The sequence below is a fragment of the Equus asinus genome, chromosome 3 (assembly GCF_041296235.1).
Source record: "Equus asinus isolate D_3611 breed Donkey chromosome 3, EquAss-T2T_v2, whole genome shotgun sequence".
In the NCBI taxonomy this organism is placed as follows: Eukaryota; Metazoa; Chordata; class Mammalia; order Perissodactyla; family Equidae; genus Equus; species Equus asinus.
This window is the reverse complement of record NC_091792.1, coordinates 97,516,914-97,538,581: the sequence shown is the minus strand read 5'-3', so window position 1 is coordinate 97,538,581 and position 21,668 is coordinate 97,516,914. Positions and strand designations below refer to the sequence as shown.

The following is a 21,668-nucleotide window of genomic DNA, read 5'->3' as shown; positions in this document are numbered from 1 at the left end:
ATGGGAGAAGCTCTGAAAACCAAGTAGAAGTTACCATTTATAAAAGACATTTACATTTGTAAAGGAAATCTCCATTTATAAGGGTGTCTCCCTCACTGTATCAGGAAAAGGGGGATGACTCAATCTCTAGAAACTCTTATCAATGGAGAAGGCAATGACTGAAATCTACATAACAACCTTACCCCTGTTTACTGTGCTTTTCCTGGTAAACACCCCCCCCCCCAACTGACTCCCCTCACCCCCAATGTCTTCTTTTCTCTTTAGCTGAAGATGGTATTTAAGGTGGTGTCTTCAGCCATTTGGGCAAGTTACTCAGTTTTCCTGGATCTCTCCCACGTACACAGGAGGTGTACATGTTATTAAACTTCTGTTAGTTTTTCTCCTGTTAATTTATCTCATGTCAATTTAATTCTCAGACCAGCCAGAAGAACTTTGAAGGGGAGAAGAGAAAATTTTCCTCCCCAACAGTTGGTAGAGTCAGCAGGACCAACTTTACAGGCTGGCACTCTGCTTGCTCTGGGACTGCTGCCTCTGAGAGATCCTGGGACATATGACAAAAGCTGGCAGAAGGTAAGTTCTTATCACATCATTTTCCCAGATCTCTGCCTGCAGGGTCCAATGGAAGCAAGAGTGGTGAGGTTTTTTGTTTTTGTTTTTTTTTTTCTAAATTTAGATTAGCAGGAGGAAATATTTGTGGAACTAAGTTTTGGGGTCTAGCAACTTTGGTAAAGAGTACTCTCAGTTTTTATTGATCCTTCCCCTCTCAGAGATGGTCAGTGTTTCTGTTTGTCTCTATCTGTTGTGTCATTTGTCAAAAGGAGGAAAAACCAGAGGGTAAGAATGCAGGCATAGGCCCTATGAGCCTGTTGTTTGAGCCCCTATGTAAAAATCAGATGAAGTTTTTCTTTTGGGTCAATTTCATTCACTGAAATTAATAGATCCTACTCGTCAATAGCAAGATGATGGATCTTCTTAATTGGAAAAACTTCTAAATTGAAAAAAATTTTAGAGAGCTCTCAATCTAAGTAATTTACCTGAAGTTCTGGAACATAGAAATCTTTTGATTTCCATCTTAGTTGGAAATCTCTCTGATATAAAGAAGCAAGTTTAATTGGATGGGCAGGTCCATCTCTTGCTATTAAGGCTACAACACAATTCTTTGAGGAATTGAAAACACCTGTCTGTCTTGCCAATTTCTACAAAACCAGAAATATGGCTCTAGAAGCAACTCAAAAGCTCACCTATCTTTACCATCCCCCAAACCTCCCTTATTCATCTCAGATTGCTTATAGATACTGGTATGTTAGAAACCAAATTGTCCTGCACTTAAAATTTTAAATGGCCCTAGATGTCTGATAATAGGCAAAACTGCCCCAAAAACTCCATCTTGGAGAAGACTTGAATACTTTTTCTATGCCTTTATGTTGTAGATTTTCTACCCCCATCTTCTCTAGGAATTAAGAGCCATTCTTTGAAATGCAAACTTTAGGGAGAAGTTCCTCATCAGAAGGGGGAAATAAAGGGGAGATATTTTGGGGCCACCCCGGTGGCACAGCAGTTAAGTGCACATGTTCCACTTTGGCAGCCCAGGGTTTGCCAGTTCGGATCCCAGGTGCAGACATGGCACTGCTCAGCAAGCCATGCTGTGGCAGGCATCCCACATATAAAGTAGAGGAAGATGGGCACAGATGTTAGCTCAGGGCCACTGTTCCTCAGCAAAAAGAGGAGGATTGGCAGCAGATGTCAGCTCAGGGCTAATCTTCCTAAAAACAAAACCAAACCACAACAAAAATGAGAGATATTTGGAAACTGAGCAAATGAAAAATCTTAAGTGACTTCTCTACAAATATTAGGAACTATAAGGTCTCTGTCTGTGTCTGTCTGTATGTGTCTACATATGTATGTTGTAGATGTGTAATATATATATATTTTTTTTACCTCTGCATGGTATTGCCAAAATTAATTTGTAAAGAGCTCCATTCAATTGGCTTTAAAACAAACAAGCACTTATATAAATTAAGGATTGGGCATTCTAAGTTCTCAGAATATAACAGAAACTAACCCAAATGAATTTCACGTTCATGGGATCTGGGAAAATATTAGGTATTAAAGCTAGTTTAAGTTCATTGACTTAATTAAAACAGATATGTCTTTAGAGTTATCAAAATTGGATATCATGCAGATAAAAAATGTTTATTCTTTTAGGCTTTACTAGTCAAATTCATGCTATCTCTGTTGCAAAATTTGTCAGCAAAACAAAAATTTAGAATGACAGCTGATTTTGGCTAATGTCTCATGAAGTTTTTGTGGGTAATCTAAACATAATTGTAGAAGCAAATGATTTAGATAGATGTAAGTGAGATAATAGTTTACAGATAAAATTTTAGCATGTGTACTTAAAAATAGCTTCCAAAATCTTTTGGGTAACTTGAAACCTTAAGAGTTTTGCTAAGCTGAGTTAAAGGATGGGAATTCATTGCATGTCTAGATCATTTCCAAATAAAATCAAATACGGAAACATTAACTGCTAAATAAATCTCAGTTTATTTACTTTTATAAGATCTCTTATTACAGAAGAACTAAAGATATTTAGGTCTGTTGGTAAACATGTTTTATGCCATGCTGTAAAACATGTTTCTAAAAATTATAAAAGATATTTATAAAATTTGCCAAGTCATAGAATGCTAATATAAAAGACAGACCACAATTGCTTACCTCTTACTTTTCACTAGAAATTAAGGCTTCTAAGGGTTAAGAATTCTAATTAATATATGTAATTAAAGCTACTATAAATAATTAGAGAAACAGCTCTGTATGCAAGGAAAGTAAGTTGTGTTTTTAGATTAGAAAAAGTGTGAGGTATGGGAATACATTTTGTTGAGGGAATTGAAAATGATTTTGTCCTAAAATAAAACTGGAAACAAAGAAAATGAAGGACAAACTATGGACATTGAAGTTAAGGAGAGAGAGAAATAAAGAGAGAATCTTGTAGGGTCAAGTTGGCTAAAAATTGAATTAATTACAAGAGTTTTTAAGATTAAACTTTAATATCAATAGTATACTTATATAAAACAAAAACTTAATTTTCTTTCATCTGATGAAAGGACAATGTTTGCTTGGACTATTGGTCTGCTCTTAATAAGGTATTATGAAAAGTTTTGTTTACCTTTAGTCTTCCTAAAAAACAAAAATTCTGTGTTTAATCAAAATAATTTTCAGTGCTTTATCAGGTCCTTGGTTGGTTTTGCTCACAACTATGTAGCCTTCTGTATTTGCCTTTGAAATCTTTATCATCACTTTGGTCAAATAGATAATTAAGCATTGTTTCATAGTGACCTACGATCCTATGTGACCAAGTGTCCAAATCTTTTGATATCTTTGACAAATTTCCCCAAATCAAATTTTAAGTGAAGTCCTTTTGACCTCAACCAACTTTGAAATTTTCCAGAGGACCCCTGGAACATTTAAAAGGATACTCCTTATAAAAAGGAAGATGTTTAACTAATTAAGAGTATTTGATATGTTAAATTATATGGGAAATATTGTCAAATAAGAAGTAATGCTAAACCTTATTAGATTTTTCATGTGGATGTTAATATAAATGTTCTAGAAATAGTACAAAATTCCTAAAATCTGATATGTTCTGGTATAATGTCACCATTTGTAATTCCAGTTATTATCTTAATGTTGTGTGCCACAGAAATAACCAAATTTCCTTATTGCATTATAATTAAGTCTTATCTGACCTTTAACCATGGGCATTTTAAGTCTTTGTCATCTACAGAGAGTTATTGTTTTACTCTGATGCTTTTGCAAATATGTTTCCTCTTCAGAGAGATTCATGGAATCTCATGGAAAGAACTCTGACACCTTGTACTCCAGAATACAGGTTTCTGATAAACTTTCAGATCACACCATTGAACTAGGTAAGAATTTACAGAATTCTAATGGAGAAACTGATGGCTTACATAAAACTGCTAACAAAAGAGCAAGATCAACAAGAAACAATTACATGGGACTAAATAAACTAATGAAGATGATTATAATTTTTATGACTTCTGTTTGAAATGTTACTGGTTCTTTAATTTCTTGTTTTCCAGATATAAGGAAAAACTTTTCTCTTTAGCTAGGTATGACTTACAGCAACTTGGTAAATTATACCTTTGTAAGCAGAATTGAAATATTGATCTTATTTTCCCTACCTGACTTCTCTAGAATTCAGAAACCCCCAGTGAGGATTCCTGAATTTTCATGGCAATATAATTATTTGCATAAGTTCAATAAGAATCTGTTTTCCTTGTAACAGGACACAATTGGAAACACTGTTATATTACCAAGGCTTCAACTGGAATGCCATCCTTGAGAGAGACATACATAGACTCAGATATGATCAGACAGCTTTAAGCAACTAAGATTGACTTTATGGAATCAATAAAGCCCCTTGAAAAAAAACCAGCCTGGTACCTTGCTTACAGAGCTCCCAGCAATCTTACTAGGTGAGAAAAGAAGGTCATTTCCCGGCAAGTACAGGAAACTCAAGATATTTGGGGGACCTTAAGAAGAGAGAAATTTGCCCAAATCTATAGCTATTGCAGGCAGAATCTGATGACAAGCCCTTAGCTTGGCTTTCCTGGCCTCGAGAGGTCTTTAAAAGTTCACTCGGAAGAATCCTTATGAAAAGTTCCAGCAAAGCAGATTAAAAGATCCTATATGATCAATCACTATTTTTGCTGCACTTATGTAAATAACTAAGCCAATTATAATGAGACTAGACTTATTTTGCAGACAAATTAGTCTTAATTTGGCTATCTTTGGTAAAAATGGGAGTAGTTTTAGAGAGAAAAATTATGTTTCAGTAATGTTTGTGGGTATTAGATTCTAGTGCCATTCTTTGCTTTGTAAGGTTTTATTTTCTGCCTGTAAACTGGACTGGATCCTGAATTTCTTTTAGCTACACATCTCCAGACTAACATTTCTAATTTTCTCCCATTCTTTTGACTTGGAATCATTGAGAATTAAAGCTGCCTTTCCCCCCGCAGCCCTGCAAACTGAATATGAACAACTTGATATAAACTTCAGAGAAACTGCCACAATAGCTCACGTTTAGACAGTTTGCTTCATGCCTGTTGCTGTGTGGGGCACTCAGAAAGTTTACCTGAACACCCAAGGACATCATCAGAGACCTTTCAGTCTGCAAAAAGATGGCTTGACCTTGAAATCTAGAAATCTTCTTGACTGGCTGCCTCTTGGGCTCAGAAACTGGTTTATAGTCTCCTCCAATCATTAACATTTGTTTTTCTTTTGCTTCTATAGGAATGCCTCTTATTAAATACCTGATTTCTCCACAATACAGGCCTAACTTTGGGAATTCAGCTGCATCACCACCTCCTGAAATGAGACACAACTGTTTAACTGAACTGACCTATTCTCAGGACTGAGTGACTATTTCAATGACATGGAGCAATCTATCACCTTAGCTTCTGGACTGTGAAACTTCTTGGGGGAAGTTTCAAAGGTAGGACTGTAGGGGAACATAATCTATCACCCAAAAATATGGCTTTTTGGCATAAAAATTATTTTACCTGGTTATTTTTAAGAAACAGCCAACATGGGAGAAGCTATGAAAACCAAGTAGAAGTTACCCTTGGTAAAAGACATTTATTTACATTTGTAAGGGAAATCTTGGTTTGTAAGTGTATATACTTTGCTTTACCACAAAGGGGGATGACTCCATCTCTAGAAACTCTTATCAATAGAGAAGGCAATGACTGAAATTTGCATACCTCACCCTTGTTTCCTGAGCTTTTCCTGGTGACTGCCCATAACTGCACCCATCCCCAACATCTTCTTTTGTCTTTAGCTGAAGAAGGTATTTAAGGTGATGTCTTCAGCCATTTGGGTGAGTTACTCAGTTTTCCTGGGTCTCTCCCATGTAGGCAGGAGGTATACATGCTATTAAATTTCTGTTAGTTTTCCTCCTGTTAATCTGTCTCATGTCTATTTAACTCTTAGACCAGCCAGAAGAACTTAGAAGGATAGAGGATAAATTTTTCCTCCCCAACAGAGTCTTTAAATGAAAACATCCAGAGATATGTTATTTCTCTGGACTAAGTAAGTTCCTGAATAATGATAATATCTAATACATATACAGAACTTTCTAAGTACCATGTACTGATCTGAGAGGTTACACGTTCATTTAATCCCTGTAACTGTACAAAGTGAGGTCTATTATTATCTCCATTTTGCAAATGAGGAGATTGAGGCACAGGTTAAGTAACTTGTCCAAAATCAAACAGCTAAAGAATGGTGGAGCTGGGGTTCAAACCCAGGCAGTTCAGCTACCACTACTCAATGTTGCCTATGACATAACACTTCACATGTTCTATCACCTAGGACTTCATTTAGAAAGCGATCTTACTGCCTCGACTAAACTCTCAAATTTTGGAGTTGGATAGATAAGGACTTATTTATTCATTAAGTCAGTCATTCCAATAGTCATCCATTTAATATGTATTATAATCCTACTCTGTATCAAGCTCAGTAATAGTAAAAATAGACATCGTTTCTGCTACCCTAGAACTCAGTCTAGTAGGGAGAAATACTTATATCAAATAATTACACAAATGTAAAATTAGAAACTCTCATAAGAAGTATGAAGGAAAGGTACAAGATGTTATAAGAACATTTAAAGAGGGGTATGTGTCCTAGCTGAGGGCAGTCCCTGGGGAAGTGACCTTTAACCTGAGATTACAAAACAAGAGACCTTGAGTTGTTTAACATTTCTAAACTTCAGTCCTCACCTGTAAAGTAGGGGTAGTGGATTGTCCTAAAGTCTTAGTGAGATAATACAAAGAGCTTATCCCAGCGCTTAGTAAGTACTTAATTAATGGTAGTTACTGGCCTTGATATTTTTATTTTTCTCATTATGCCTTGACCAGTAACCAATTAGAGAACAGGATAAAAGAAACAAAGATTTAGAATAATAGCAATCATAAAAGTAGAAAGGACAAGGGAGAAAAAGAAAATATTTTGAAAATGCTATGGATTTTAGTTTTCGAAAAGTAGAGTGCTTCAGTAAAATAAGCAGTATATTGTAAGTAAGCAAATGAGAAAATACGTGCATACAGAAAACCTAATGTTTTGTTAATGTTCTTCTGACACCCCCAGGATTTTGTCATGATACTGCTTATGACTGCTGATAGCATGCTTTTCTGTGTTTTTAAGTATTTCTTTCAGCATTAGTCCTGGATCGATAGACTGATTGATTGACATGTTCCTTTACCCAGAGCTTAACATTGCAGCATATAGAAGAAAGTGCTAGACTGACTTTACTTGGGTGTGTAAGGCTTAGGGGTGAGCATAGAGAACCCGTAGCGCTAAGGAGGAAAGATGTTTCAGAGCTAATACATGGATCGCAGAGAGCTTCCAGCCTGATTGCTCTCTGCCTCAGCTTAGCAAGGAAAATAGAGAAAGCTGTCGGTTAAGGTGATAGAAACATTATTTACTCTTTCCTGAAACATGAGGTGTCCCTGGAAGCATCCCTTTGGGGATGGGTTAAGTAATACCACATTTTTCGGAGAAAGGTTTGCTTATGCCCCCTTGGGGAGAGCACTTGAAAGGTTCAGAGGGCACTTCAAAGGGCCAGGAGCCTCGTCCATGGTGAGTTTCCAACTCCCTGGACGTCCACATCCTGGAAATCCCTGAGTGCACAGCCAGGTCAGCAGGGAGGCGGGGTGCTCGTGGGAGCTGAGCTGATGTGGACACGAGCACATTCTTATCCAGAATCCAAACTCCACACCTTCATCTGGGGGTGGGGAGAGGGACTGGGTAGCACAGGAAGGGCAGTGGGGAGCAGGGCCCACAGGCATCACCAGGGCCATCTCCGTCCAGGCTGAGTCTGGACTTGAGCTTTCACCCCCCATCACCACCCAGCTGATTTGGTCCCCACAGGGTCCAGTCCCTGCAGCAGCATCTTTCAGGAGTTTAGTTGACTCAGGTACTCTGGGAAGATTTCCCTGCCCTTGATTCCTGGACTCCCGGGTACCTCTAGCCCTGCAGTTTCCGTCAGTAAAGTATTTACTTTTCCTCAAGTAGTCTAAAAGCAACTCACAAATGTGCCTAACTTCCTCTCTTCTATTCCTTCTGGGAGAAATTCTAAAATATTAAAGAGAGCTAGGTTACAATAGCAGATATGAGACATTAAGTGTAGACAGCCCTAAAAAGTCACCATTAACTATGAATGGAAATGCCACGTTCCCTTTAAATGCAATGGTGCTTTTCTCATCACCGGGGATAAACATTGAAGGTGTCTCATGTTTCCAGGGTGATTCTGAGTGGCCCAGCCTTTCATTTAGAACGTAAGTTTTGTAACTATGTGCGCATTTTTCACTTGTAATTAGACCACTGTATCTGAGTATTGACCAATGACAACAGTATTTGTGCCCCCTCGTCTTCCAAGCACACACACATTCACACACTGGAGGGATGGGGCCGCGGGTATAGAGACTAGTAAAGAAACGAGACACGAATACAGCTTTATGGGCATAAAGAGGCAATAAATAGAATTGCCATGGCAAATCCGGAACTGAGAGAAGCTTGTAAAGGCCAGATTGCCTCTGAGCCTCTTTCTCCAGAAGCTCCGTCACCAAGTCTCCTCACTACACAGGCAAAGGAGACAGGCAGGTGCTGTTAGTTCCACGGGGGGATTCTACTGAGTTCAGATTCTTAATCTTAAAACCACGCAGCAAAGAGGATGCCTTTTCCTCTCCAGAATTTAAAGAGTGTGTTTTAAAATATATTTCTTGTGTACATTTAGTCATTGGGTTATTTACCACGCCTGGCACCTAGTAGGTAGTAAGTAGATTTTGAGTGAAATATATAACGTATAGAAAACCGTGTGTGTTCCCTGACGACCAGGGAACTGGCTCCTGCTGCCTAGAACTTGAATTGTCATGTGTCAAAAACAAAAGGCTCCAGTCACACAGCTCTTATAGTTAAGGCTCCAGAAATAGGAAACAACTTCTTGTTTATTTCTTGACCTAGGACTGCTGTGTCTGGAGTTTAGCGCTAGAAATCAAAGGCAAATAAAATATCTCTAGACAATTTATTAAAAAAAAAAAAGGACCCTCCCCCAATGTTGTTTCCTGCCACCTTCTTTTTTTCTCTGCTTTCTTCTTTTCAGCTTGACATCCTCTCAAACGCTACCTGACAGACTGCCACGATCACCCCGTGAATGTAAGTAATTTCCTTATTGACAGCCTCCCATTCTCTCTGACATCTGCCAGCACTCCCTGACACTTGAATAAGCATTAAGACATTAACAGTCTGGCACAGGTTTAAGGCTGGAATAGTAATGCTTGGCGGGCCTGCCGCACAAAGCCACACGCAAAGAGACCCCCACTCATTCAACTCCACCGTCCTTCTGGTTAGGAAATGTGGCCGAGCCCAGAGTAAATGCCAATTATTTGCTCCACTGCTCTGGCATTTGGGTGTCTCCTTAGGCAGGCCAGATCGTACATTGGAGGAGAAGAAAAGAAAAACAAGAAAATGCCTGCTTGTGAGACAGTGTAAGTCAGAAGTGAATGTTCATAAAAAGGCAGGTCTTTGCTCCCTGGGATGAGTTAATATTTTAAAAGGATCGACTTAGAATAAGAGGCAAAGTCGAGCCCCCTGTTTCACAGGTAGAACAATGGGCACCATGCTTTCTTGTGATAATAGCCAATTCTTCCCAAATAGTAGCTGGCAAATGCCGTCTTTATACCTTGGATTTTTGAAAGCCAATTGGTAGGATCCTCATACAGAAAATTATTAGGAAAGAACACTACAGTAGGCTTTGTTGCCAGAATCTGTTCACTGAGAAATGGCAAAGCTATCAGCATGCTCGATATTAAACTGTTAGCTAAGTCAGAGAGCTGCCTCCATTCTATTCTAAGCAGAGCTTGTTTTGGATCAGAAACCTGTAATCGGCACAGGTAATGCTAAAATTAACATCAAAATAGAAGAGGCAGAACTGTGACTATGACACTTTTTCTTGAGTGAAAAATGACTCAATATAGCTACACTTGGGAAACAAAAGAAGAGTTAAAATAGATTTTACATAAGTTCAAGGTAGTCTAAGAAAAAGGTCGGGCAAGATGTTCCCCTTGCGAGCATTCTGTGGCTCAAGACTTTGACATCTGGGCGCTCAGATCTCGGATTTTTCCCACTCCTCCAGTTGGCCACCGTTAGGACAGAGAGGTCACAGAGAGCAGCCGCTATTTACACAGTCATTCCTTCTGCAGACCACCTTCTTTGCCCTGTAGTTTGAGCTGAGCCTGGGGTCATTATCTCTCATTCGCAAATGAGGAAGAGAGACAGGCTCAAAAAGGATGAGGTACTTTCGCAAAATCACACAAGTAGTAAATGGTGGAGGCCCAGCTTGAACCTGGGCCTTGACTTCTTGGGTTGGTGTATTTCCATCACATTAGCTCCCAGCCCCAGGGAGCTTGGTCAAATTACCACAGAAAGGGACAGTAAGACTGGAAGGACAGTACCTCTCCAGACCAAAGGAGCTGTATGTGCTGGTGATTAGGCTGACTGACAGGTATCTGAGTGGAAACACAAAATCTACTCCAATCCACAAGGTACTGTTCAGATGGACAGGGAGGTCCCCTTGAGATTGATCTCATTCCTTCCTCTGCACAGCAGGAGAATCAGGCGGCCACATGGGGATGTGAGAGGTGTCTGCGGACAGAGGGGCAGGGGAGGTAAGTGTTCTTAAACAAGCACAACCTCTGAGTTTGCCCCCCAAAAGGTGAATGTTGGGCTTTCAAGTCAAGGGGACCTGAATTCAAATCCTGCCTCTTAGCTGTGTAGGCTAGGCTAAGCTGAGTTAACTAGATCTCACTTTCCTCATTTATCAAATCCTGATGACTGCCCTAGCTTCCTCATAGGCTTCCCAGGAGTACTAATTGAGCTAAAGCTTGTCATGTTTAGCACAGTAGATGCTCAAAAAATAAACGTTAATACATTGTGATTACACCTCTCTTTGGATGTCCTGCAGTTCCTGCAATTGCATGCCCCAAGCCTGTTCATCTTCCATGTAACCATGATAATCACAACAAAAAGCTACTGAGAACTTAGTCTGTGTTGCTAAAGTTATTTTTATTGTTTCATTTAATCCTGCAAATTAGGGATTCTACTTCACTTTTACAGATGGGGCAATTTAAGCTCAGAGGTTAAGCAATCAACCCAAAGCTTGACAGCTGTTAAATGTTGGGCCAGACTTTGAAGGTAGGGCCACCTGGTGCCAAGGCCCTCTCTCTATACTTCTGGGCTAAACCACCTTGCTCCTCTCAGAGACTAGGCTGCAAACCTCGCATTATGTCTTCCCTGCAGGAGACCTTCAATGACACCCCACAGTCTGCAGAAGAAAAATGATACTAGTCAGCCTGACAGTCGAGGTTTGCTTCTCCCATAAATGTGCAATTCAGCTCTTTGGTTCTTAATACTTCTCTTCGCTTACTCAGCAGAATGCAGAATCCACGGGGGCAGAAATTTGTGCCTCTCATTCACTGCTGCATCCCCAAAACCTAGAATAATGGCTTGTTTATGTTAAGGGCTCATTAAATATTTGCTGGTTGAATGAATGAATGAATGAAAACAATTTTCCCAGCCCAAATTATTATACTTTCTTTCCCCTGTGTTTTACTGTAGAGCCTGTTGGACATTGAAAGGCATGAAATCTGCCTTCATTTTCTGAAGCTGCTGGTATACTGTTCAAAAATGAAGAAAAGCCGAAACAGGACTTTGAAATATTTGATATATTTTAAAAGATAATGTTTATCAAATTAATGCTTTTAATGTTTATTAAACACAATGTAATATAATTGTGCTATTCAAAGATAATTACAGGAGTTATAAAAGCATTCACTGCTAGTCACTAGGAATGTGTGACCCAGTATTGGAACACCAGTTTAAAATAGGGTGACAAAGGTCTTTACTCTTGCCAGTATACGTTGCTGAGACAGGGCATAAACTCTTCTGAGGCCCCTGTTGGACGTGTGCCTTGAACTAATGGCTCTCCTGCCCCACCTCATTTCCTCAGGCTCTGTCTTCATATATTCCATTCCTTCCCCTCCATCTGTACATCTTTGTGCCCAACCTCTCCTTCAAAGGCTAAATTAAAATATCCCTCTTCCATTCTTTCCTGGGCCTCCCTCCTCTAAAGAAATCTCTTATTACTTCCCCATAGCAATTTAACGGTAGGTTCCTGTGTGTTTATGATTTATCATTTTATTCCATGCACTTTATTTTATACTTATCCTGACTAGGTTTCTGAGAGCAGGGCCCATCAGCTGTTTCTGATTTATCTTTGAACCACTCTCCGCCTACTGCTTTGTATCATGTCATGCTCACAGATGCTCAATATATATTTTTTGAATAAATAAATGAATGTGGCAATGCAGGTAAAAATAACAGATGGCTGAAGTCTGGGCATTAGGCATTAGGCAGACTTTGCTAGTTGGTAGAGGGAGGGGGAGAGGGGAACTGTGTCAGGGTTATCAGATTAAAGGCGGCATATTGTGAAAAGCCTATTGATTACGCATCGGTTCTTGAGCCAGACAGCTTGGGTTCAAATATCAGCTCTGTCTCTTCACTGTTGTATAAACTTTGGACATCACATGATATTTTTACCTACTTCTTTGGGTTTTTTTGCACGGAAAGGTTTGCCTCAGCTAACATCTGTTACCAATCTTCCTCTTTTTTTTTTTTTTCTCGCCCAAAGCCCCCAGTGCATGGTTGTACATCCTAGTTGTAAGTCCTTCTAGTTCTTCTATGTGAGCCACCACCACAGCACAGCAACTGACAGACGAGTGGTGTGGTTGCAAGACAGGGAAGCAAATCCCGGACACCGAAGTGGTGAGAGCACCAAAGTTTAACCACTAAGCCATCAGTACTGGCTCATAGGTTTTTTGGTAAAGATTAAAGGAGGTAATAAATGTGAGGCAGTGATTCCCACTGTGGTAGATTGCAATATTGTTTCAAATATATTGCTGCCTTTCATGTTTAATATATGTATTCCTCTGCCCATTGTCACATGATTTGCCATGTTCCTTGCATTGGCATTGGGCTTGGCCATATGACTTGCTCTGACCAGTGGAATGTGAGTGGATGTGACATATGCCATGACTGATCAGAAGCTTTCAGGGCATTGCATCCTTTTCCTTCTGCCACAAGACTGATATCTCAGTAGGGTCAGCTCATTCATGCTGGATCCTGCACTGAAGAAGCCGTGTGGGGGAGAGCCTCAGCCATCACAATCAAAATATAGCACACAAGAAATAAGACTTTGTTGTAAGCCACTGAGATTTGGGGGTTGTTGCTGGGACATCACCTGGTGCAGGTGTCTCCCAGTCCAGTGAAAGAAGTACTCCGTCCATGTGGAGCACTGAGAACAGAGCCTGGAACATAAGTAGCTCACAATAGTGGTTATCATTGCCAATGTGCTCTGACTTTTGACACAACTTCCTAATTTGCCCTTGCTTATCTTAAGTTAAAAGTCTCATCTTTGGACTCCTCAAAGTATTTTGTTGTAGACAGTCATCTGGCTAAGAGTCAGAAGGTGTGGATTCCAGTCCTAACTTGCTTTTTCTGGGGCTCTGTTTCCTCATAGATCATTTTCAAGATTCCTTCCAGCTCAACGGCGTTTCAGCATCTACAGACAAGCAGCTGCCAGAATCTTACACATCAGGAAACAAGTGTTGGCTCTACCAGTTACAAAGCTGGGTGACTTGGGGACCTTCTTTTCCACACACAGGGTTTGTATTAGGCTTTTGCCACTGTCAGTTTTCAAGGCTCCTGCAGCACAGCACTGATCTTTTGTTCTGTTTTTGTTTTTTTCTAACAATAAGTAAGGTCACAAAACTCTTAGCCAGAGAAAAAAATGATTTCCTAGTAAAGGGGTGATGAAAAATCTTTGGCTAACCAAATATGTGTTTAAAGGGCTTGAAATAAAAAGCAGTACAATCAGAGAAGAAAGCTAGGCTGCCGTGGTGGGTGGAGCTCTGGCCTAAAACCCAAAGCTTGGGTTCCAGCCTTCTTTCTGTCATTAGCCAGCCAGGGCAACCACTCATTTCTCTGGGTTTCAATTTCCCTAAATGTAACAATAAAGGATCTCCAAACTCCTGTCTAGCACTAATGTTTTATCACTGTGATTCCATCAAAATTAATTGACAGGGTTGTTTTTTACAAGCTTTAAGTGGCAGTTCTCTTAATTTGTAGAGATGGGGAAATACATTAAAGAAGGGAAGTGTTTACAGGGGAAGCCCAGCCCACACAAATTGTCTGAATTGCTAATAAATTTTGATCCTAAAGGAGAAATAAAAGAAAGAACTTGAATTATAATCGTTTAACAAAACAAGAACTATTTGGTTTGCCAGAAGAACAGGTGGCCCACTATCTTTTCCTGCCCACTCAAAGGAGATTTTCTGCTCCAACTAAGGAGAGCTGATGTCTGCCATATTCCTCCCAGTTCTATTGAAATGTATCCAGATCCTCAGAGTCTCGGCCAGAGGTCTGTCAAGTAGAGTGTGGGTACCAAAACTGGTCCATGGATTGATGTATTATTGGTTTCAAAAACCAGGTCTTCCTCTCATCACTTGGGAGGATAGGAGTCTGCTGTTCCCATACCACTGGCCTCGGCAGAGTTCTCAGATAGCTCAGCTTCTATGGTCCCCTTTCCCTAGATTCCCGCCATCATCCTTCCTCGGCCTAACCCACTCTTGCTCGTGGGCAAAGATAGCTCTAAGATTGGCTTTGATAAATAAACAATCTAAGTAAGACCATGTGCTCCAAGATAACTCCCTAGGATTCCCCCCTGAAAACACATTGTCCCTCCCTCAAACAGATTCTAGACTACCAAAATGGGCAAAAGCCCACCCCCAGACTCAGAAGGGCATGCGGCAAGAACCGATCATGAAGGTGCCCTGCTCAGATCTCCCTCTGAGAGAAGCTATTCTGGCGCTTACCTTATTGACAGCCTCTGGCTGCCTTATTTGGATCTACGGCATCGTTCACTCTGAGGTCACACTTCCCCAGGGCTGCTCCCAGCACAGCGGGGGGTGGGGGGGGGCTAGAGCTGGGCCATTCCTGGCTCGAGGGGAATTCCTGGTTTGGGCACTTTTGGCTTGGGGACTCTCCATCAGGATGGCAAAAACTTTCTCAGAACTGTGCTGTGGTCTGAAACTCTTCCTACTCAATCCTTCCTTCCCTTTTTCCTTTCATGGGTCTCAGACCTACACTGTGGGCTGAAGGCTCTCCCTGTCTACTCCTGCTCCTTCCCACCTTATCCCTCATCCTTCACAGGTAATTCCCTCCATAAACCTCTTGTGCATTTTATTCCATTTGGCATCTGCTTCTAAGAGAAGCAGGGCATGACACTTCTGAAAGTGTGCATGCTGGGCCCACAGTATTAGTCAGGATTCTCCAGAGAAACAGAACCAATAGATTATATATTCTATACATAAAGAGATTTATTATAAAGAATGGACTGATGTGATTAAAGGGTCTGAGAAGTCCCAAGATCTACAGTTGACAAGCTGGAGACTCAGGAGAGCCAATGTGTAGGATGAATAATTGCGAAGGCCTGAGAGTCAGCAGTGTAAATTCTAATCTGAAAGTCAGTAGGCTTGAGATCTAAGAAGAACTGACGTTTTAGTCTGAGTCTGAAGAACAGAAAAGACCAGTGTCAAAGCAGTCAGGCAGGAGGAGTTCCCTCTTACACCCTGGGGTGGGGGTGTGAGAAGGGGTAGGGGTGGTGGTGGTGGGGATGTGGTGTCAGCCTTTTTGTTCTATTCATGCCTTCAACTGATTGCATGAGGCCCACCCACATTAGGGAGGACAATCTGCTTAGTCTACTGATTCAAATGTTAATCTCATCCAGGAACACCCTCATAGACACACCCAGAATAATTTTTGACCAAATATCTGTGGACTCCATGGCCCAGTCAAGTTGACACATAAAATTAACCATCACACCCATGGAATTTAATAGTTAGTCAGTTAAATCACTTTTGCTAAAGTCATGAACACAAGCCAAGTTCTCATAGTATGAGTTGCATTTATATTAATATTTCTCTCTCCAAAAAGTTTATGAATGCCTTGAAGGTAGGAACCATTTCTTACTCATTTTTAGATCCTAAGTACATAGTGGGAATTCCATAACTTATATTTATTGGGTTCCTACTACACGCCACACACAAGGTGCTAGGGGTATAGTGGTGAACAAAACAGACCAGGTCTTTGTGCGCAGGGAGCTTACATTTAGGTGAGAGAGACAAACAACATCTAAAACAGTTGAATATATAATAGAATGTGGCAGTGATGCATGTGAAAAAGAAAGAGGAAAGCACAACAAGGGGATAGAGAGGGATAGAGAGGTGCCATTTTATAGAGGTGCTCAGAGATGGCTCGAATGGATGAAAGAATCTACAAATGAAGGGATGTGGAGAGTTGCATAAGTGTGTTGGGACAAGGAGGAACTTGGAGGCATACAGAGCAGAAGGAAGGCCCCCTCCTGCCCCCAAGGATCAGCTCAACGATGTTGTTATTTCCTTAGCTCTGGCTTGTACAGTGTTCTTCTCTGCCTCCCTCACTCCCATTTCTACAACTTTTTCCTACAGAATGGACACAGCGTGTCTTTTCTGAAGGGCCTTCCTCACTGGAGTAAGTTTTTAAGTCAACTTATCATTTACGTTGACCTTCCTGACATGAGCGCTTGAGGCCAGTTTCCACTTCTGAAGAAATTCTTCTAAAAGTGGTGCTCTGGAGACACTTCAGCAAATGAAGATAGACTTGGCAAAGAAATTCCAAGCCTACAGGCAGATAATTAAGAGAGATTTTCAAAGCCTAGGGGGAAATCAAAGACCATTATGTACGGTTTGCACTAAACCACTTTTATTACAATTGGAGCTCCTTACAGCTGTGCAGAATTGAGGGGTGAGAATACACAGCCAATGAAGAAATAAAAGCCATGTGGATGCCAACCTTCCAGCAGCCTACAGGAGCCACACATAAGTTTTACAGCTTGTCCTGAGGAATTAGGAAAACCAAAATAGGTAATTTTATTACAGTTCTAAGAAAGAAATGATGACATAGCAATTGCGAAAAAAACTTAAAAATTCTCTTTCCTCTTCCACCTTTCTGACTCAATTCCTTACTCTCAACAAGGATGTGGTAAGAGGAATGAGATTTTGTATGGAGTCATCTGAAGTCTTTGAGAGGTTTAGTGGAGGAGTCTGAGCTTTGGAACTAGGCAGGCCTAGAAATGCAGTTTAGTTCTGCCGGTTAAGAGCTGTGTGATCTTAGGCATGTTACGCAGTCTCTCTGAGTTCCACTTTCCTTGTCTGTAAAACACCTACTTGGAGTTGTGATGATCACATGAGATAGGGTAAGAACGGTGCCTGGCACATGAGAAGTGCTTAAGGAATGACGGGTCATCTTCTTGTAAAGGAAGTTACTTAAGGATCTCAAAAAAGCATTAATTATAGGTTTTTTTCTCATTATTGCTAATAATGATTATGATATCAAAAAGTTCTGTGTCAAGAGCAGGGATCACAAAAGCAAATGTCTTCGGTAAACTCACAGTAGGATCTGATTTTGTGATTTGTGGAGGAAAACTGTGGCAAATGAGAGGGGCCATGCCGACCTAAGGAGGTGACAGGAGGGCTCATGTCCCATCTGAAGGGGGCAACTAAAGGATTCAAGTCTGATATAAGGGGTCCACCTCCACCCAGGGCCTGAGCCCCATCTAAAGAGAGTGAGTAGTTGCTGCTTAGTTCCTACCTAGGGGTAGTGCAGACCCCGTATTGACAGATTTTTTGTTTTAATCCCGAAATCCATATTTCTATGTGAAATTTCCAGTTCACAAAAAGGGCTCATAATTCAATTAATAAAACACACATAGATGACAAAAAGCATGTCTACAGGGTGGATGGGGCCTTTGGGCCACCAGTTTGTAACTTCTGGAAGAGGAACATTCCTTATTGCTTTCTCACTCCTTGTATCGTGAAATATTTTAGTTTTGCCACAACTAGAAGGACCCACAACTAAAAATATACAACTATGTACTGGGGGGATTTGGGGAGAAAAAGCAGGAAAAAAGAAAAGAAGATTGGCAACAGTTGACAGCTCAGGTGCCAATCTTTGAAAAAAATATATATTTTAGTTTTAAAATGATTCTTCAACTAATTCCACACAGAGCAAAGAATCCAATGTACAAATAAATCTCTTCCTGCATATTTCTATATCTAGGGCATCAAGGGCCAAAAATAACCTAAAAAACCTCTGAAGGATTTTGTTGTTATTTCTTCCTCAGGATTTAGCTGATTGCCGGTGGGCAGACACTTCAGCGTCCGCGCACAGGTAACGACAAGTTGATCCCGGCTGCTAAGCTATTTTCTAGATATGTGCTTATAAAATGTGATGTTCACCCACACTTTCCATGGTACCACACAGGGGTTAAAGCAGTAATGAATAGCCCACAAGATTATTGCCTTCAGATCTGGAAAGAGGGCAGAGAGAGCTTAGAAGAAATTAGTTTGTGTTTTCTAAAGAATCTTTCTGTTGGCTCTAGATGAGCTTCACAATAACAAAAGAATGCTCCAGAGAACTGCTGACTGGAAATTATCAGTGGCTGAAAAGTATTAAGCCACCAGTGTTTTAATTAACTGGTTCCACTCCATTTCTGAGCTTACAGCAGAGGAAGAAAAAGAATCGTATTTCAATATCAAGTCACAGTAAATGTGAAGCTCCATTTTTGATTGACAGCCTCCTACACACTCACACGTCCTAAAACTAGCAACTGTAAATTTAGAACATTTGTAAACCCAAGGGGTTTCTAGAATATATGACAATCCAGATATCTGTGTATCACTTATCCACAGAAACCATCTCCTGTGGGGGAAATGTACTGTGACCTCTATTAGGATAGGTGACAGGCACATTAGGATGGAATTACCTCAGAATATGACTGTGATAACAGGAAGAGAGAAACCTGGGACCAGAAGAGCTATGGGGCATCTTTGAGGAACATGCTCATTTCCCATAACAACAGATACGTACAGGAATTTGTGCAGAATTGGCTGGGGGGAACTGAATTCTTGATACTTCTTCCCGAGGTATCTTTGTGTTCTGCAAACATATCGTCACCAATTTGCTCAATCTATAACTATCCAAATAGTATTGGGCAAGTATTGGATATGAGGTCCAACTGATTCACTTTGTAAACTGGCAACCTTAGTGGCACGCAATGCAACAAGTTAATTTGATATTCTTCTCCTTATTTTCAATGTTTCCAATTGAATTGGAAATGAATTCCACAAAGAGAATGGGGCCTGAATATGTTCATGTTCCTATCCATTCCAGGCAGTATAGGGTTTCTTTCTTTCTTGAAATATGACATCAGGAAACAGCAACAAGGATCTACAGAAAGGATCAAAAAAATTATTCTACTATTCTACCAAAATGATGTTATAGGGATCTGCTATAAAAAATTAAAGGATTCTGTCTTATTACTGGGAAAAGTCATATTTTTGAAGTTACAAAATTTAGAAACCAAGACACAAATAAAAAAAGGATATTTTTGGGAAAGTATATTGAGATCTTTGACAGGCGTGCGCTAAAATAAAATAGCACTATTGTAAAGTAGCATAGCAAATAAAATTCCCATTTGCAAAACTAATCTTCAGTTACTTCTCTTGTTCCCCACATTCTTTTTTCTCATGACTCCCTATCTCTAATGAAAATATTCTGCCTTAGAAATCTACTCATTTGAATATTCAATATTCAATATTTTTGTAATTCAATCTTTTAATTACAAGATTGAATATATCTTAGTTTGAGAAAGTCTTTTTGGAAAAAATGAGTCAAATTCAAGCAAGTGTAAACTGATCTTTTTGCAACCACGTCCCCTAGGATTATGATGTTCCCAAGATATTTCATAATCTCAATTGGGTCAACACTGCAGTTGACTTGAATGGCAGAACTCCAAGGGAAGTTGCTATGCTGGGTTTGGCACTTAATGATGCTAGAGCTGTACTTTCCCTTGAGAGAGCACCTCATCATGGAAATAGAATCCCCAGAGTGGGATTTAAGGGGATGGTCAAAACAGCACTTTGCAATGTCACCAAAGTTCTGACTGGTCAGTTGGGTAGAAGACAGGACACAGACTCTCATTGGGATGGCAGTAACATTTCAATGCAGACTATTGCATTCTGCTCAAATTCCTGCTGTCATTTCTATTAAAATCAATTGTCTTTCTTACCGATTCCCTCAAATGTGTAGTGTTGCTATGACCTGCCAAGAATATATTAGGTTTCCTTAATAAAGACAGATACATCACAGCAGTGGGTTAAGAGACACAGCCAACAGTTGATTCTTGCTTCATTAAGCCAAACCAAATAATTCTCATTTAAATGAAAAAACCCATCCTAGTCCCCAGTAAATATTTGGTATCAGAGCAGCAATGAAAGCTCACACTGTGTAACCCTTACTTCTCTTTGGGGGCTCCTAGGATATCTCCACTAGTACTCCATTGAGAATGGTAAACATTCAAAACAGAATGATACTTGTCCAAATAAATGAGCAAAATAAGCTTTGTGAAATCTCTTCCTAAAGTTTGTCGGTTTTTTAAAGTGTATGTTCCCTGTCTTGTTCAATCATGAAAATGTTGGAATCCTCCATGGGCCCCTCTGCCATTGGTATGAATTGGAAAATCCTACTGAATAATCTGTGCAAATCATCCCGTGGAAAGTGCCTGGGCTTTTCAGGCTAAGTGCACATTATACATATAAATCATTCTCTCTTTGGGGTTGATTAGAAAAGGGCAGGTATTTTGCAGTCTGGGCAATGTGTGTATGCCTGTGGCAACTGATTAGCTATTTCAAATTAGTAGCTTAAAATTAAAACAAGCCCGGGGTTAGAATAAAGGGAAATGGTTTTTCTATGTAAAGAAAGCTTCAGCCTACTCAAAAAACCCCCATCCTCCCCCTCATCCTTTCCCTTCCTCTTATTATCCCGCCTCAGAATGATATCTGTCAGCTAGAGGACTTTCAGGGGTGTGGCTTATCATGTGAGTTTCCACATCTCATGGGAAGGAAAGGCGGTGGAAGAACTGGAAACGAAGATGTCAATAAATGTATTTTTCTGTAGTCATCTCACAAAAGGAGCTTGAAAGTTTCTCAGGGGAGTTGCCCAGCTGTGACACATGCTCACATGCTGAATCCTTCCTTCTGTCTGCCACACACCATCCTGCCCGGGTCAGGCAGCGAGACACAGTCTGGCTACACCCAGCACGCCCGCCACAGGACACAGGGGTCTCCCATTCAGTGAGAACCAGAGAGAAACAAAACCAGGCCCAACAGAGAAAAGATTTTAAAAAACCCACATACTCTGCTTCCAGGGTAGGTGGGGGGGCCCAGGAACAGGGAGACAGGGGAATGTGGTTGAGGTTTGTAAGTGGGAAGAGGATCTGGGTTTCCAGGAAGAAGTTTACAAGATCTCTTTTTTGCCCTTTTGCCTTCTTGGGATATTGGGCCTGGATTTTATTTTGGAAAGTTTTAGAAATTACACTTGTACTACTATTTTAGTTTGTCTTCTAAAGTTAAACAAAAGAGAAAAGATAAAAAAAA

The 21,668-nt window shown here is 40.3% G+C and overlaps 1 protein-coding gene and 1 long non-coding RNA gene across 5 annotated transcripts in view; one reads left to right on the top strand and one right to left on the bottom strand.

Moving 5' to 3' along the window:
* LOC139044841 (uncharacterized) overlaps positions 1 to 14,365 on the top strand; it is a 30,081-nt gene extending 15,716 nt beyond the window's left edge. The window contains exons 2-7 of one of the 2 annotated variants that reach the window (XR_011502161.1): positions 417 to 570; positions 3,834 to 3,926; positions 5,354 to 5,515; positions 9,182 to 9,234; positions 10,684 to 10,745; positions 13,655 to 14,365. This is a non-coding gene — a long non-coding RNA (uncharacterized lncRNA). Of the gene's footprint in view, positions 1 to 416; positions 571 to 3,833; positions 3,927 to 5,353; positions 5,516 to 9,181 lie in introns of both variants that reach the window. The other variant, XR_011502160.1, reaches the window with a different exon arrangement.
* RASGEF1B (RasGEF domain family member 1B) overlaps positions 1 to 21,668 on the bottom strand; it is a 698,380-nt gene that overhangs the window by 49,428 nt on the left and 627,284 nt on the right. The window lies entirely within an intron of this gene.